This window comes from Carettochelys insculpta, chromosome 1 (assembly GCF_033958435.1).
Source record: "Carettochelys insculpta isolate YL-2023 chromosome 1, ASM3395843v1, whole genome shotgun sequence".
NCBI classification, from domain to species: domain Eukaryota; kingdom Metazoa; phylum Chordata; order Testudines; family Carettochelyidae; genus Carettochelys; species Carettochelys insculpta.
In genome coordinates, this window is record NC_134137.1 from 268,604,491 (window position 1) to 268,623,530 (window position 19,040).

Consider the following 19,040-nt stretch of genomic DNA (forward strand, 5'->3'; position numbering starts at 1 on the left):
GTCAGTGGCTCAGTTCGCACATGGGCTCAAAAATCTCAGAGGCAATATAAAGGTGATGTGTGTTGTACATTAACAAGTCGGTACAAGGGAACCTAGGATTGTTTAACTCCATGACTGGCATTAGGCACAAACTGCCCTGGGCTCTGATTCTGCAAGGCACCTCCAGGCCTACCATCACCTATATTATAATATCATCTATATTAGAACTAATCTAGTTCATGCTCCATTAATATGCCTCCATCCATACACAATAGCAGCAGTACCCAAGAGCTACCAACCAAGTGTGTTTCCTATGTAGCAGCCCAGCTAGAGCAGGAAAATATCTAACTCTGGTCTTGTTTAACTCACACAGAAAGGAGCAAGACAAAGGCAAGAAGACCCATTCTAAGCCAACATCTGACTTGCTTTAATATATGCCTTCTTCGCTAGTATCTTCTCATTCTCTTCCGGACCCTCTGCATCTAAATTACATCAACTTACAGACCAGACATACCATGTCTTTATTGTGAGCTTCCTGGTATTTCCTGCTTTGGTCAGGATAGAAACACCATGAGAAAAGTTCTTATTGTGGCCGTTGCCCACTTCCCTCTCTGCTTCTGGCTGAAACCCAGATACACAAATACACACTTTCATTTTTACGAGGCTTTGTGGGGGGTGGTATTTTTATGCATCACTGGCCCTATCCATTTGGGCTCCAAAATTTGTCACTTCTGGATTTGGAGGATGGTTACCGTCTACTCTTATTTTACAAGGTCTATTTCATCCATCCGTATTTTGTGGATCATAACGATTCTGAAGAATGTAAAAGATCTGTGTCTGGAACATTGCCTACTCTCTTCCTTCAGTGTCCTCTCTCCAAAGACTCATTTAGGCCTTTCCTACAAGGAGGTCTGCGCCAATTTCAGCCATCAGTAAACAACAACCAACAGAACTGCAGCAGCATAAAGACTTGGTGTAGACAGGGCAATCTGCAACTGGTATCAGTGAAAATGAGCCCATGCTCAAGCAGGTGTGAGCTCCATCAATACCAGCTATGACTTGCCTTAACTAGTGTAGCGATTATTCTCTTGTATCTGCCTTGGTGGCTGGCAAACGGTGATTATACCTGGAGCAAGTCCCTAAGGTAGAAAGGACATAGACTTGCCTCACAGCATCACCTTCCTGATAGAAAATCCATGATGATGAAAAGGAGAAGAGAAGCGGTGGAAATGAAAACTGTTTGGAGATTGCTGAATTAAAAGTGATTGTTCTTTACCCAGGTGTCTGTACATCCAGTGGGTTACAAAGTCAGGAATAGGTCAGTCTATTTACTTCAAAATGCAGTGAAGGAAGAGAAACATTAAGCATTTGGGCAAAACAAAAGTCTTTCTTCCTTCTTCTCTGTTCTGTGTGTCTGCCTTTGGCAAGCATGGCTGCTCCCCTAGACCCATGGATTAATTCATAAATTAATTTATTCTCAGACAAAAAAAAAGCTACAATAAAATGGAGTGTAGGTTGAAAGAACATATTCGTATGTGTAAAAACATGTTAAAAATAATATTACAGGAATATTTTAATTGTCCCAAAAGTCAGTTATCACAATCCCAGGAAAGTCAGATTTAAGGCTACACTTAAAAGAAATCAAAACCTTGTAAGGTATGGAAATACATAGTTAAAACACCCTAACAACCTTAACTTTGCCCTAAAGAGACAACATGCAATAATCATACAACTATGATTACAGTATTTTAATATTTGTGGTCTCAGATTAGAATGAACTGATTTTGATAGACATACTAACAAATGAAAGCCTAAACTGTCACATGGGCATGGCAACTGGGCCCAGTAATCCACCAACTGTTCATTCTCCCTCATTCAGCCAATAAAACTGTTAACTCTGGAATAATGATGGAAATTGGTTGAGTTATCTTTGATATACCAATGACCTAGGACTTTGGAAAGGCACAGAGTATACAAAGTGTACATGCCTTATTGTGACTGTACAGTACATGGGTAACATTTGTGAAACCAAGGTAGCTCGAAACTTAAAAACTGGATGTCCCCAGACCACAAAACGCAGTGACGATCGGGCCTGGTGATATTCTGAATAAAAAGAATTCTCCCCCATGCTGTTTCCACCTCTTCATGTTAAGTCAACAAACTTCCAGGGCTTCAGAGTGCCAGAGAATGAAAATCCTGAAATTTTATACAGATTAGGATTTTTTCCTATTTTCCCCTCATTGTGTACTACAAGTTGTGACTGGTTCGGTTACTTCTGATGTCATAACCACCCTACTTAAGAGTTATCTGGGCTGCTGATCTGACTTTGCACATAGCCTATATAATCATAGCAATGGGATACAATAATAGCTAATGACAATTTAGCTTAATTACAACCTAATTTTCTTCAAATACAGCCAATGTACAAGATTTCAATTATTTTAAGCTATTTGGAACTTTTGAAGACTATGTTATTCTATTATTAAGATCCTTTGGGACAAAAATAACCTGACATACTAAAAATGACCCATTTTTAAAATTAATTTAAACTTGAATTAAGGGATTTACTTGTAAATTAATTTTGTTCTGAAAGACTATACTCTGCAATTTGGGTGTATGCTGTATTCCTCATATATAACAATGTAGTCAGCTCCCTGTTTTAACTGCAAAACCAAATTCAACTTATGGCCTTGTGTGTGAGCCACCACAAAGACAGTATGTGAACTGTTTTAGTACAACCTAGAACCTGCTCCTGCTTGTGTTGAAACAACAGTAGTTTTGTTCTCACAGTTGCTATATCCTGTTACAAAGGAGACACATGCACGCACGGTCTCTCTCATGCCACTTTTGCTTTTCTTCTTTCTTGGTGTTATTTTCTTTAATCTGTCACTTTATATTGCAAGAATATAGTTGTTTGTAAATAAACATGTCCCGATTGCCAACAGAATATGCACATAGAGAAGGTTTGGATATTAGGAAAAACTAGGAGAGTGGTGAAGCACTGGAATGCATAACCTAGAGAGGTGGTGGAATCTCCATTCTTAGAGGTTTTTAAGTCCCAGCTTGACAAAGTCCTACGTGGAATGATTTAGTTAGGTTTAGTCCTGCTTTGGGCAGAAGGCTGGACTTGATGACCTCCTGAGCTCTCTTCTAGCCCCAGGACTCTATGATCTGGTATTTTATGGCATTTATGCCATTTAATTGGGAGAAGCCATTATTTAACGATGCAGTCAAGATCTCAGAACAGCTAGTCCGATGTCATGGTGGGAAGAAGGAAGAGGAAAGAATCTAAAACAAGCCCCATTGCAGTCATGTGACACACAATGGGCACTTGGTAGGAAGGATAGTACAAACCACACAACTTTTAAAAAACTATAACTGTAGACATCTGCATAAACTGGTAATCTCCTACTAAGAAACTCAAAGCCCAAACCCACCAAAAAAAGCCACATAATGAGAAGCAGAAAGGGATTTGCTTGTATACAACCATTTAAACAACCAATGTTGGAAGGCAGGCAGGAAGCTCAGACGAGGAAGCGAGAGTGAGGTTGTTCAAACAGCTTGCTCTCTCCACATCTGAGACACACACATACACACAAAATGAAAGCTTGAAATATTTAAAGTCTGAAGCAAACAGGAAAAAAAAATCCCAAAACATGAGCTAAACTGGCAATACCCGCAATTAATGAGATAAAGGCTTTACGCATAGCCACAGTAATACCCAGCGGTGTAAGTAAAGTCTATTAGTGATGAGAAGTCACAGGTTCATTTTGCAGGAACAGGGAAGCCAGGATAAAGCTCAGAACTGCAGACTTTCTTTGTCTGTGCTTTTGCACAATTTGATTTAAAAATCCAGACAGGGCTGGATGCAGTTAATGAGGATCAGTCTCAATATATTATGTTATTTTGAATTTGTATAAGAGGACAAATAAGCCCTCTTCATAATTCTTGATTTAGTTTAATAAATACCTTAGATGGGAAAACCTTTCTTATTTCCCTCTAGCCTGCATTAACTCTGCTCCTTTAGGATGGAGAGACCTTCCCCCGACTTTTGTAACAGAGCATTTACTGTTTTGCTGCCATCCTTCGTGAAAGCTTCCTTGCCCACTGTGTTCCAGCTGAGCTATTTTATTTTATCCCTATTGGCCCTAGAGTTCAAACTGAGGGCCTGCGGACTCTAGGATGATGGCACACAGGACTATTTGCATAAAGCATACAGGTGTGATCTTGCAGTCAGGAGAGCCTGGGGGGGACTGTTCAGTTCTCTCTTTTCACTGTATGAAAGGCAAGTCCACTTCATGTTGTATTTTGCCCATGAGCCGTGACCAAAAGCTGCATCCTCCTCAGTTGTCAATTAACACCCACACTGGAACATAGGAAAAACAGCTCATAACCTGCTGCTCCAGCATACGAACTACCAAAAGGCTTGACATACTAATGGAATGGTGCCCTAAAGGCCAACCACCAGCAGAAACTGCTACACTTGAGAAAGTCGGACCTATTCCCTACAGCAGAGAGCAGCAGTTTGACAGGCTCACAAGGCCAATGAGGTGATGACATGACTTCATCTGTGTCAATGTGCCCAGTGCAGCATCCAAATTCCGCACTGGGGACCAGATGTAACTGTAGCACATGGCCATTTCATGTCATACAAAATGTGTCCCAGGCTGCTTTATTGTTAATTCACAATTTCAGCACTGAGCCCTAGAGAAAATGGAAACAGGAAAGGGAAATTTAAAGGTGGGGCAGAAAAGATTTTTTTTTCAGCTGAGATGGAAAATGAGGGAGGCAATACATAAAAAGCTGTAAAGTTTGCTGAGTGCAACAGAGGAAGTGGCTGTTGCATAAGCAGCCAGGCCCACCGATAGCAATTCTGGGGCCCCCAGGCAGAACAGTCAATGAGCTTGCACAAGCTTCACCTGCACAGACACAGACCACCTGATGTTTGGGTGGTGCTGCACCTGCGCTAGCAGGTACTCAGCAAGCTGTGGACTGTGGTCCTGGGCACACTCCTCTGGCATGGCCAGGACTTCTATATGCCCTCCCATCTGCCTTCACCATCACCGGTACCACCTGCACACGCTTAGGAGCTCTGAGCTGTCTGTAGTGATTTTTAAAGGGCCAGAAGTTCCCGGCCACCATAGCAAAGGAGCAGTGGGGGCACCCAGGCCCTTTTAGATTGCCTGGGACCCTGGAAAATTGCCCTCATTGCGTCCTCCCCTCGCCCCACCCCACCCACCCACCAGTCATAGGGCCTGCCAGAAGCTGTTGAGATCAGAAGAGAGGACAATAGTACTGCACTGCAGACAGAACAGTGGTCTGGACAGAGACTATGTCTACTGCATAGACACAGAAGCAGCAACCAAGTGCGGGGAATCCTTGCTCAGCCAATCAGCAGCATTATTGCTAGATTTTATAGATGTCATTCCAATGAAGTGAATAAGAACAACTCACACCCTTTCTGGGCCTGAATACTCAGGCTGCAGTGCATAGGCTCCACATTCTGCTGGTTCTACCACGAGGGCTAGTAATTTAAGGGATGTCTACACTGCAGCCAGGAGAGCACTTCCCAGCGCACATGGGCAGATTGGTGCTAGTGGTTGCAGAGACAGGCTAGCTCAAACCCAGGGAATCAGGTGGGTGTGAGAGTCCAATACGCTGCCCAAGACCCATTGCCACACTGCTAGCTTTAATGGGCTAGCTGGAGCCCCACTGGCGTGAGCCTGTTTATCTGGGTTGTTAGGCTCACTTCCAACTGCAGGGTAGACATACCCTAATGAGGCCTGATTTTCAGAGCAGTCACATACCTGCAGCTTTCCCTAGTGTCAGCTGAAATTGAGGGAGCTCAGCATTTCTGAAAAATCAGACTCAACCCTTCATCCCCCACTTTTCTCTCTCAAAAGTCACGTCTACACGAGCTGGCTACTTCAAAGTAGCCGGGCCAACTTCGAAATAGCGCCCACCACGTCTACACATGGTGAGCGCTATTTCGAAGTTGAAATCGACGTAAGGCGGCGAGACGTCAAAGTCGCTATCCCCAACAGGAGATGGGAATAGCACCCTACTTCGACGTTGAACGTTGAAGTAGGGCACGTGTAGACGATCCGCGTCCTGCAACATCAAAATAGCAGGGTCTGCCATGGCAGCCATCACCTGACGGGTTGAGAGACGCTCTCTCCAGCCCCTGCGGGGCTCTATGGTCACCATGTGCAGCAGCCCTTAGCCCAGGGCTTCTGGCTGCTGCTGCTGCAGCTGGGGATCCACGCTGCATGCACAGGGTCTGCAACCAGTTGTCGGCTCTGTGGATCTTGTGCTGTTTAGTGCAAGTGTGTCTGGGAGGGGCCCTTTAAGGGAGCGGCTTGCTGTTGCCCCGGAAGTGCTAGTCCGCCCTGTGACCCTGTCTGCAGCTGTTCCTGGCACCCTTATTTCGATGTGGGCCGCTTTGGCGTGTAGACGCTCCCCTGCAGCACCTACTTTGATGTAGTGCTGCCCAACGTCGACGTTGAACGTCGACAGCACCCGCCCTGGAGGACGTGTAGATGCTATTCATCGAAATAGCTTATTTCGATTTCGCTACATCGAAATAAGCTATTTCAATGTAGCATACCCGTGTAGACGTAGCTAAAGAGAAATAGAAATTCTGGAGAAAAAGACCCAGCAGAAAAGGTTAGTACTGTATACTACCACCTACAGGCTTTTATATCAGGCCTGCTGATGGGGAAGGGGCAAAAGGAGGCCTGGAACTGCAGGCCCCTTTTACGTGCTGGTAGCTCTGCTCTGCTGGCCTGCATGGCTGTGGGGGCCTAGCACTGCAGTCCTGGGGGCACTAATGATGACTGCCCTTGGCCCCACCCCTTTCAACCTTCTCCCCTCCCCTTCTAGGGTTACAAAGCTGGGCCCCCGCTCCCATTTTGCTCTGACACCCACAGTTCACTGGTTCTCTCAAAGCACATGCTGTGAGATTTGCCATGGCAATGATGACATTTCTAGGAACTGGCAAATAGTGCAGGCAAACACTTTTCCTGGGAGGAACAAACCACTGTCTCTGCAAGAACTTTTAGTGGGTTCAGGAAGAGCTAAGCTCACATTTCTAACTCCCACCGCCTATGTGGCTTCAAACAAGAAGCATTACATGTGGCTCCCCGTGGAACCTTCTGTGATGACCATGCCTGAGTGAGGACATGCATATGGCAGCAATGCCATACACACACACACACACACACACACACACACCATAGTCAGTCCTGTATCTTACAGGGCCCTGTGCTGTTGCATCCCTTCTGTGAACCACTCAGACTATATAGACCACATCCAGCTCTGGAACAGTATACTGGCTTGTGCCTTTAAACTTGGTGAAATAGGGTCCATGTAAACAGTTTCATAACTTGGACTTTGTGCAGCATCATATACAGTCTTCTCCCGCCTTACGAGGGTAATTCGTTCCTGAAAAACCCCTCTTAGGGTGAATTCTCGTAAGTTGAAAATGTAATTACCATTAATTTGAATGGGAAAAAATTTTATGCGTTCCTGACCCCAAAATGTACACCCATTTATGCTAAAACAACACCAAATCCCATTAAATGTGGTGCAAGGGGGCGGGCAGGGCACAGCAGGGCACAGGGAGGCAGCCCGGCCTGAGCGCAGCTTAGGTTAAGTGGGGAGGGGGCGGTGCCAGGGGCTGGCCACATGGGGATCTAGGCAGGCACAGGGGGCCCCCGGCTGGTGAGGGGAGATGCCTCTCTTGTGCAGGGCTGCGCGGCGGAGAGGCCCCACCAGCGGCAGCTGAGATGGTAGCGGCGGGCGAGCCAGGCGCTAAATGAGAGTGAGCGCCACAGACGGTGAGCGGCGCCCGAGGCACAGCTGCACAGGGTGGGCAGTGGCGGCCCCCTAGCTGCCCGGGGTGGGAGCGGCAGCAGTGGCACTTGGATGGGCTGTGCACCCAGCATCCACGTCTCACAGAGTGGCGTGATCTACTGCCGGGACTTGGACGAGTCTACCTCCCTGCACCAGACTGCCGCCCTCTCGCAGGGCACCACCGCCCCCCTGCACGGCCTCTTCGTCAAGACCAACACAGCCGACTCCATCCCCTCGGTGCTCGCCTACCAGAGCCGCCAGCCTCCAAATCGGTCCTCGTAAATGTGAAGAAATTCCTCATAAGCTGATGTAGGGTTATTAAATGAAACTCCTTGTAAAGTCGAATTCTCATAACTCGAATGGGTGTATCTCGGGGTATGACTGTACACAGATGGGTCTGTGTGAATAATGATAATAAAACAGGAACGGAAGTGTACAGCTCTCAGATTTCTATAACAAACGTGGTGGTTGGGGAATGCTGGGGGAGGTTTTAAAGTTGCTCAGAGCAGGAACTGCTGAGCTGAAGCAGAGCTGCAGAGTTTTTGCTTCTTTAAGGAAGGGAAATTGTCCCCCAGTCTGACAAAGGACAGAACAAGGAGCAATGGACTTAGGTTGTAGGGGTGGGGATATGTCGAGGTTGGATATTAGGAAAAGCTATTTCACTAGGATGGGAGTGAAGCACTGAAATGGGTTACCTAGGGAGGTGGTGGAATCTCCATCCCTTGGGGATTTTAAATCCCAGATTTCCAAAACCTGGGCTGGGATTTAGTTGAGACTGGTCCCGCTTTTAGCAGGCGTTAGACCAGATGGTCTCCTGGTGTCTCTTTACTTATCTATCTCACAAAACTGGAAGGGACCTTGAGAGGTCATTGAGTCCAGTCCCCTGCCCTCACAGCAGGGCCTATCACCATCCCTGGCAGATTTTTTTTTATCTATTTGCCCCAGATCCCTAAATGGCCCCCCTCAGGGATTGAGCTCACAACCCTGGGTTTAGTAAGCCAATGCTCAAATCAGTTTGGGAAAGCCACAAAGGGACCCATGCTGCTTTGTTTACCAAGAGATCCCCATGGCTCCCAGTGGCTCCAGTTCAGTTTCCAACCAAGGGGAGCTGCAGGAAGCAGCAGGCCTGTGGCCCACTTTGAGAAACACTGGTATAGTTGGCGACAGCACTCATTACAGATTCAGTAAAAAGAAAATACACTTGAGGTGTGCCCTCACATGAATGTAGCTGTGTAGCTTTCAATGGCTACGAAATAAATAACATGCTCAATCTCTCTTGGCTTTTTGCCCTTTCTCTGCTATTTTCACACACTCTGCTTTCCTCTTCTACATTTCAGTTCGCTGAGGCTCTTGGTGTCCAGGGCTCCCTCTGGTCAACCTTAAGTCGTTTTTCTAATATTTCAGTATATCCTTATTCTCTTCTTTCTTCACATCAAATTGTCTTGTCCGGTTCTTCTGTCCACCTACCTGTTTCTTCCCTTGGGGTTTCTCTTCTCTCCCCCGTCCCCTGCCTAACTGGGTATTTTTACACATTTTATTTGGGTTTTTTTTTCTTTTTCTTTATTACTTTGAGTTTCTCTCTCTTTTTCTGTTACACCCCTTCCTCTCATGCCTCCAAACACTCCCCCATCCATGCTCTCTCTCAATCTCACCTCCACTTCTTTTCTTCACTAACCATTCATTCTATCCTTCCTCCTTTGTCTCTCCCTTGTCCATCTCCTCAACGCAGTTTCTCTCTCCCTCTTTCCTCTTATCCTACTCCCAGCATTTTCCCTCCTGTGTCTCCCTTCCCCAGTTTTACAGCTTACCACATGTTTTCCTTCTATGCCAGGGCTGCTCAACCATGTTGGAATCAGGCCCCTATCAGGCATGGGTTTTTTTCCACTTGAAGTCCCCCTCCCCGTTTGTTGACACCAGTGGTGGTGTCACCTACTGGTGCTTTGCGTCTTCCTCCACTTCTGTAAATACAGACTAATTAACAGGCTCAGCACACACCCCTAGAAAGTTTGATACTCCCTCCCCAGTTAAGAAGCTCTGATCTCTTCTGTTTATGTTCTTATGCTTCATCCTTCAAAATGCCATCTGGTCCCTCCAGCCTCAAGTGCCACGTATTTCTCTATCTTCTGCATTTTTCTTGTTCCCATTCTCTTCATCGCACTGCCTTCACTTTTCATTATCACCTGATTTCCTCCTCCCCACCTCTCTTTCCCCACAAGCAAAACTATTTGTGTTAACAACCAGAGGGCTGAACATCAGGGTTTTTCAGATCAGGCAACAGAGGGTATTCTGAAACACACAACCTTATGCACTATGCAGCACCACAGTCCACAGGTGCCTAGGTCTAGTCCTGTACACAATCTTCTCCTGCCATCCTCCATCTTCAGCTTTCAAACAATGGTTAAGCACAGCTAAGTTTTAACCCAGTTTACATGGGGCAGAAGAGGCCCCTGAGGCATACACTCCAATGTGCACAGAAACAGACAGATTCACCCATTCGCTTTGCCCAGCAGTCACACATTCAGGTGGTTGACATCTTACTATTAACATCACAGATGGCCTCATCACAAGTCACTCTGCATTCGCTATAGCAGTTTGACAGGATCTCTCAGATCTCTCCTGTTACCGTACCCTGGTTCATGCACAGAACGACTGCCAGGAAATGCTCCCCTCTCCCTCCTGCCTCCTTCCCCCCCTCACCCATCCCCATCTCTGGCACACTGCTTTGGTCTCACTTACTTGAAAGCCACATCAATAACCTGGTGCTGAAGACGAAAATATTATTCTTTCACAGGCAGAGAAATTATGTTTGCTAGACAGACAGGGATGATTATAATGATTTGTTTAAGATGTTCAGTGTTAGAAAGTGAATTCAACAAACAAAATCCAGTTAAGGAAATCACTCAATCAACCTCCCTGAGACCAGGGGTTAGCAAAGGAGCCATTCAACAGGACTTTCATTATAACGTCTTTATCTACCCCGTATGAACCTCATTATTTCCCATGGTGTGCTGATCTCAGCAAGAGCTGTACTTAACCTCCTCCATCCTTTGCTCACCTTCCGAATCTAATGACTAAGTACTCAAGGTTTTATAATTTTTTTTTTAAATATTAGCTTGGAGCAGAAGGGACACACAGAGCTCACAAAGTGAGAACTGAGATTGTGGAGCTATAAGATATTGAGTAGGGCAAAATTTTTCTGCCAGATTTCCTCTTCCACAATGTGCCATGGCGGAGAACTCCCCTGACAGTAACCTCTCTTTTCCAAGACGGAGACCATGCTGTATGCTGGGAGATCGTAGTCTGAACAGGTACAGAGGAATGGAGGCATGAGGATGTACACTACACCTATGAGGTATTGCAGCAGCATTTCCAAATAAATTTTTTTTCATTTTCAGACAAAATGTTTTAGTATTTGAATGTCCCCTTTAAAACTCAAGTTTTACCCTGTCTCTCTCTCTCTCTCTCTCTCTCTCTCTCTCTCTCTCTCTCTCACACACACACACACACACACACGCACACACACAGATTTGACCAGCTCTAGAACTGCAGTAGGATGGCCAGAGTAGCAGAGAGCAGTAATGATGGCTGCTTTCCTGACACAAGGGTGCTTGAAGAGGTTCTCTCTGGAACATCTAGAACCAAGTTAGTATTAGTTCTGTTTGTATTATGGTAACATCTGAGAATTCCAGTCAAGTTTCAGGGCTCCATTGTGCTAGGCACCTGACAGAGAAGAAGTGAAGAAGGAAGATGAATGAAGAAGACCCTGGAAAGCCCAGCGTCTGCATGGCGGGCAGACTAAACCAGACACTTTTGGTGGAGATGAACCATAAAGCAAACAGAATTTAGCAAATCAGCAGAAACATTACTTGCCTAACTATCCCCAGAGGTAGGGTTTGAGGAGAGTTTGAAGCAAGCAGGAGCTTTACCGATGGCGATGGATCTGTCACCAGGCCTGGGTGGGTAGTATAAGCAGAATAATGGCAGTTCCTGAGGCAGTGCAGATAAGTGGTGATGAAGACTGCCACCATTGTCACAGCAAAGGGGAGTGCCAGGGTTTCACTAACTTAGCCAGAATGGGTGGGACTAAATGGTGTACAGTTACAGACCAAGGAGCCTGTATGTGGTGCAGTGGAGGAGGGGGAGTCAGTGGAGGGCTGCAGAAAGGTGCGTGATACAATGGGTGTTATCAAATGCTCAATGCAGGAGAGAAGGAGTCAGGACCCATGAGCTCTGCTCCAAGCTCTAGCACCGATTTGTTATGTGACCTTGACCAAATCACTTAGGCTAGGATTTTCGTATATATGTATAGATACCTAAATAGCAGCCCTGATTGTCAACAGCGCTGAGCACTCCACTGCTTCATCTGATTTGCCAGCTGCAGAGTTTCAATATCCTCTGAAAAAATCAAACCCTCACTGACCTGCTATTTAAAGACCCTAAGTGCCCTGCTTTCATTGTAGTCTTAGGCCTCTTGCCACACAACACAATAAGCAAGGTCAGCCAGAACAAACCAGCAGTGAGCCTTTCTACAATTACTCTACAAAAATTCAGAATCCAGCCAAATTTCCCTCTCTTGCTAGTAACAAACCTTCTGAAATCCATGGGCTTGCACCTGTGTCAGTGAGGATCATTTAGCCTTGAGCTGTTGAATGCTTCTATAAACAAAAACACCATATAGGTCAAAGGAAGAGACAGCTCTGTAGAAGGTAATGAAAGAATGCATAGAACAAGTCTCCACGCGCAAAACAAATGAGAGAGAAGGGGCATGAGGAGGAGAAACTGAATTTAGCACAGCAAGGCGGAGGTGGTGATGAAATGTTTGTCTTTATGACTCAGAAACTGGGGACTCCATCCTCTGTGGAGATCTTCACAGCTAGAGATCATTCTCGCTGTGAACATAAGCCGTGGAAATGATTCTAATGGTTTTATGCCACATGTGTATTTACCCTTCCCGTGACTTGCCAGTTGCTGCCTAAGTTCCTGGTGCACATTGCAGCAGCCTGAATGCTGCTCTAACTTAGATCTGGCTACCCACAGCCTCACTTCTTGTAGTTTAGAATAATCAGGAGCATTCACCCACGCATCCACCAGATCTTTATCCAAATAGATAATGTATTGTCTGGCAGCCAGCCGCAAAAACAACCCTTATCTTAATCTGCTTTGCTTGTGAGATGGGCTGCCACCAACACATAGCCCTCCTGCAGCCTTCACTCCTCCTCTTCTCTCCAAGAGGGATTGAAAGGAGGGGACTACATTTGACTCTCTCTCCCCCCACCCCCAAAAGAATCTGATGTTTTAAATCTTAAAGCACCACGCTTCACAGAAGCAACCAGTGTTGTGCAATGAAATGTGTGTTAGGTGTGTGTACTGCAAAGCTTTGCTGATACAGAAGGGGAGCTGGGAAGGAGAAGAGCAGTGGGTCAGACAGGAACTCAGAGGGCGATTGATTGAAAACCAAACACCACAGCAGGAGAGGCCCTTCTGCTTCTGAGTGCACAGTGCTGATTAGCCAGGCTGGAGCATTCCCTCACCTTACTTCACAGCTTCCAGCTCTCACACCCACTTTTCAACAGCAGCCCTCTCCCCAGTCATTACACCTAGAGAGAGCACTTCTAACCGTATCAGAGCAGGAAGTGACAAGAGGCTTCAAAATAAGAAGTCTAAAACACCAAGCAAAAAAATCAACACCAGACACACACAAAATGCCAGAGACGGGTGCAAGACCAAAGGGTTTTTAACAAGGCAGTGGTTTGTTAACGTGAAGCAAACCTTTCCTTTATGGGAGTCCAGGATTATTTCGGTCACACAAGTATAATTTGTTTGAGTTGATCTTAAAATAAGCCTTACAACAGACCAGCTCTCTCTCAGAGACGGTTTGCATCAGCATAATCTTCTTGGGAGAGAGACCCAAAAGGTGAAATAGTCAAGGGAGCTGCAAGCCAGGGACGAGATGCAGTGCAGCTGTCCGGGAGCATGTACGTCAAATATCAATGCCATCTCTCTCATCCCAGCATACGTATGCGCACGCACACACGCATGCATGCACACACACACACTGATTAGGATTTCAGGGTTTTGTTTTTTTTAACTAGAGAACGAGAGACTGAACCTCTTCATCCAACACCACCAGGACCTGACCAATGCTAAACAAGAGAATTTGCCCAACCAATGGAGGTCAATATTGCCTAGAAGCATTGCCAACCCTCCCAGTGCTTACTGGGCTCTTAGAAGACAGGTAGGGGTAAATTACAGCTAAATAACAGCTCAGAACACTGAGAGCCAGGACTAATGGCTGGAAACAGACTGTATGGGACTGCAGGAAACCTGGCCACACCCATGATAAGGAGTCATCTGGCTAACTAAAATCATGCCACACTAAATATATTGCCAGATCACAGAGTGTTGAACTAGAGACATTCAACCTTTAGTAACCCATTAGCCCTATGGAACAAAAACCTGAACAGAATGAGCCCGGGCTGAAATCTGAAGTAACTGGAGGAGAGGACGAGGAACCCAAACCCAACACCACTAAGGAAGAAGTTAAGCTGCTGCTTTGGAGTCAGGTAGTCCCACTTAGGCTCACCTGCCATGACTGCCTGACTTTGAGGAGGAGCTCAAAAGGAGAACAGGTGGTAGAAGGGAACAAACCTGTGCTTAAGAAGTAGCATGATGAGACCTCCTTTGCCTGCTGCCAAGCGCTTCTGAGAAGCCTGCCAGGGAGGGACGGGGGATTGTTTTTAAAGTCAGAAATTTTGTTTGGTGTTCAGTTCTTTAATTTGCCCTGTAGGCCAAAGGAAGCTCTGATAAGAAATGACACAGGAAGGCAGATGAATTGACTCCAAGATGTAGGACTTAGCTGCTCACCAGTGGACCCTGGGCTCCCCTATCAACTCCTAAAGAAGGAACGATGATAGGAGTCCTTCCCTGTATGGGGAACCTAGCTGGGGAAGGCTTTGAATGCACAAGAATCCACACCTCAAGTCCCTGACTCAAGAAGAAAGCCTGGAAACCCTTTCAGGCACGGGAAGTCTTCCTCATTATTAGACTTTCTTTTAGGTACCCAAAAGGGGTGAACAGGAAAGCGTAACCCAGCCATAGAGCTGCAGCCTGGGACAGCCAGGTCGCCACAAGACCTGGACACCTGCCAACAGGGGCACCACTAAAATGTAGACCTGTCCCACCATGCCTGACCACTGGGTGGCAACTGTGGTGAGTCACAAGGAATGATCTAGTAAGGCTGAGTTCATACTGCATCTAACATTGTGATGGTGTATTGTGCTAAACCAGGAAGATGTCATCCAGATTTGCCCAATGCACGTGTATTTATATATTGTCAATCTAGCATTATCAGTCACGCTCTCTCTCAGTGTCAATTTCTGGAACATTTGGCCACTCCCTAGGCCTACACAAATCCAGCAGCTGTTCAGAAACACTTGAGTCATGATCCTCACTGAACTCACAGAAAAGTCATTCTGCACGAAAAAGGTAAGGACATGACTCCTGCACCCAAGGGATTTCTGATTTCTAATGCAAGATTGAGCTGGCCTGCTGTTTGGATGAGAGTTTCAGGGACCCACTGTAGCCTCTCCAAACATGACATTGCTTCTTCAACGCTTGTTTAACCCTGTTTGTGCTAGCTGCATCCATTGCTTGCAGCCCTTTGAGGTTTATTCCAAAGAGAGTAACACTAACTCTTCCTTCTAAAAAAACAGGCAGCCCACTGGCACCTTAAAGGCTAACCATTTTATTTATTAGCTTTCATGGGTAAGATCCTGTTTGCTCATTTCTGCTCCAGAATCTGAAGAAGTGGGTTTTACACATGAAAGCGCATTACCTAATAAATAACTGGTTAGTCTTTAAGGGGCTACAGGGCTGCTTGTTTTTTTGTTGAGTTGATTGGTTTTTGTGACCCTACAGACTAACACGGCCACTCCTCTGAGACGATCTTCCTTTTAAAGAACTTCAGCTTCACTTTAGCCCTTAATGTGGTTTGCAGTCATGGATTAATTTTCCCACCCTACTTTGATATTTAGCAGTAGCTCCAACAGGCTTTTGTCTTTTTAATGGAACTGTGTGTCCCTCAATGGGGGGCTCCTCCTCAATTGGGATTTTAGGAACCACACCAGGATCAGCATTCAGATTCAGTTCCAAGAAGCCCCCTAATGGCCAGGTGTGTTAATATGAATTGTACTAACAGCACCCAAACTCTTGAGTCTGCCAGATGGGGTTAGTAACGTCCTAAGAACAAAGACTCTTCAGATCAGATTCTTTCTGCTTCCACATGGACTGGAAACAATCACAAAACCAGCTCCCTTTCATACTATTTGTGCATGACTGCTGGTGCCCCAGTCAGGAGGCACTCAGACAAATGGAAACCCGAACAGAACTTCTGTTGAGATGCATTTATACTCTGTGGTGAAGGTTCAGGCCAGCTCTTAATTTTATTAAGCCAGTTCCTACTCCTAAACCTTTCCTTCCCAGTGAGCACAGTCCTCTTTCTTCAGAGAAAAGATCCTCAAGCTCTTCCATCAGCCTTTTTCCTGTCTGTGCTGGGTCCTGTAGGGTCGTTTTTATAAAGAGGTGAACACAACATTCCCCAGTTGGCCTTGCTAGCCACTTTAAGCATTACAGATACTCCAGGCTAACGTAGTTCACAAATGTCATATTTTGCAGTGGTTCTCTTCTTCAGCTGCAATCCCCTTGAGCTCCCACCCCCAGAATTTTGTTCTGAGCTTTGTGGCTGAGCAAACCCAAAACGAAACTCAGTTGAAACGATCAAGTTTCCATTTATACCGTCTCAGAGCCATGCAAAACAAGGGAGAGGAAAGATGGGGGAGTGGGAAGGGAAGTGTGTGGAAATCACACATTTGGCAAGTGTTTGGTGTGAAGCCATACATCATCATCCCAAGTTTGGCTGAAATTGGTCCCCTGTTCATTCTCTAAGTTTGCACCTTAGCGAACCCTTCAGCAAAATGATGTGAAGTCAGAGTTTGCCACAAAAATCCAGAACTAGGTGAGTTTCACATGGAGCTTGAAGAACAAGAAGTCTTGTGGCACCTTATAGAATAACAGATATTTTGGAACATAAGCTTTTGTGGGCAAAGACCTGCTTCATCAGATGCATGAGTGGGCGGGTGGTTTCAAAGGGGTATTTAAAGAGTGGGGTCCCAGTAAGAGGGAGGGCCAGAGCTGACAAGGTCTATTCAGCAAGGTGGAAATGGCCCAGTATCAACAGTACTTACCAAAAGAGGAAAAAACAAAGTCAGATCAGACAGGGAGATGTGAGCTTTTGTCAGAGTCTAATGGGGAGACATTAGCACCCAGGGCAGAGCACCCCACTCTTTAAATACCCCTCTGAAACTACCCCGCCACTCATGCATCTGATGAAGCGGGTCTTTGCCCACGAAAGCTTATGCTCCAAAATATCTGTTCATCTATAAGGAGCCACAAGACTTCTTATTGTTCTCGAAGCTACAGACGAACACGGCTACCTCTCCGATACATGGAGCTTGAGGATTTCTTTGCAAAAGTTTTGCATAACTCTGCTTCCACCAGGCCACCACAGTTTATACAGCACTCTTGAATGCGTAGCTCCCAGAATGGTTTGCTTTCCTTCTGTGTTAGAGCTGCTCTGCTGTGCCACCCCCACATCCTTCTCCCACTCCCTCAGTGACTCAGCCTCATTAGGACATCTTCCCTATTCTGGTTCATCATTTCCAGCCTGAGTATGTTACATCACAATACATTAAAATGCAAATCCCACACCTCTGTAAATCCTTCCTCTCTCTCTAGTTCCATTCCTTTTACCCACTCTGGACACTTTTGCTCTCCTGCCCGTCTCAGAGCAAATCAAATACTGCTAAACAGAGCTCTTGCATGTTCACTAAGGCTATGTCTACACTAGCCCAGATCAACCCGCTCAGAGGTCCCAGGAGTTATTCAGTAGGGACAGCCAAGTAAGCTGAGCGCAGATAGCCCAGTTCTAGTTACGCAGTTGCCAGATGTCAGAGAGGTAGCCGTGTTAGTCTGTAGCTTCGAGAACAAGAAGTCTTGTGGCACCTTATAGACTAACAGATATTTTGGAGCATAAGCTTTCGTGGGCAAAGACCTGCTTCATCAGATGCATGAGTGGGGGGTGGTTTCAGAGGGGCACTCCCCCCACTGATGCGTCTGATGAAGCGGGTCTTTGCCCACGAAAGCTTACGCTCCAAAATATCTGTTGGTCTATAAGGTGCCGCAAGACTGCTTATTGTTCTCGCAGTTGCCAGAGGTAGAATTGCTTATCTGCAGTTGATATACTTTGCCTAGTGTAGACATAGCCTCAGATTCTTATCTGCTGCTCAGTTTAAGCATATTTGTGCCCCCTTGTGATTTGCTATCTGCCAATACTAGGGCAAATGGAGTTTTGTTCACATTAACATTTGGGGGACTTGCTGTTCAGGACTCCTGTACCCACCTGCAAACAAAGAGTTGTGTCCATGAGCAAAAGTATTTGTTCATCACCGTTCACTATTCTGCTCTTTAAAACATTTAAGGCAGGAGTGGTTGTTCATTTTGTGCTAGGTGGCTCTAAGCCCCACCAATAATACTCAAATTTTCAATCAGACGATGGATTATGCGTCACCCATGTCTCTAGGAGCACCACTGGCAGTGTTCGTCAGATGCTGTGCATGCGGGTGGCGAATCAAGAAAGATTTAAATACCATCCAGCTGATTGGCAAAGCACTCAGAGCTGGCGGTGTGCATTGCACAGCTGCACACACCTTGGTGCACATACAAAATTTATTCCACACATGAATGGAAAAAAATTAGAAGGAACATTGACTGCGGGGTGCACTGAGGTGTCCAAGTGAGGACAGGACAGCTCATGCATCAGCGAGAGTTTTGGCAGTAGGCCGGCTGCAAGCAGCAGCAATAACAGGTGTAGAGAGGGAAATGGACACCTCTTCAGAAGATGGAGGGAAGGAGGATTAATTCAGATTAGTGTCACTTTCTGCATATAGTCATTGCTTCTCCTTGTCTTCCTGAGGCAACCAGCAGTGGAGATGGGGTTGGGAGAGGTGTCTCTGAGAGGAAGGGGAGTTTGGAGGGAGTTTTGAGTTTAAGTCCAGCAGAGATTAGTAGGAGGAGAGAGGGTAGTCTGAGCTTTTGCTTCAGAAGTACACGGAGGAAAACTGCAAGGCTGGCATGATCGGGTCGGATCAACA

At 46.0% G+C, this 19,040-nt stretch overlaps 1 protein-coding gene across 1 annotated transcript in view; it reads right to left on the reverse strand.

Annotated features, from left to right (window-relative positions):
- Positions 1-19,040, reverse strand: part of DGKI (diacylglycerol kinase iota) — a 319,904-nt gene that overhangs the window by 256,527 nt on the left and 44,337 nt on the right. The gene's annotated exons all lie outside the window — the stretch shown is intronic.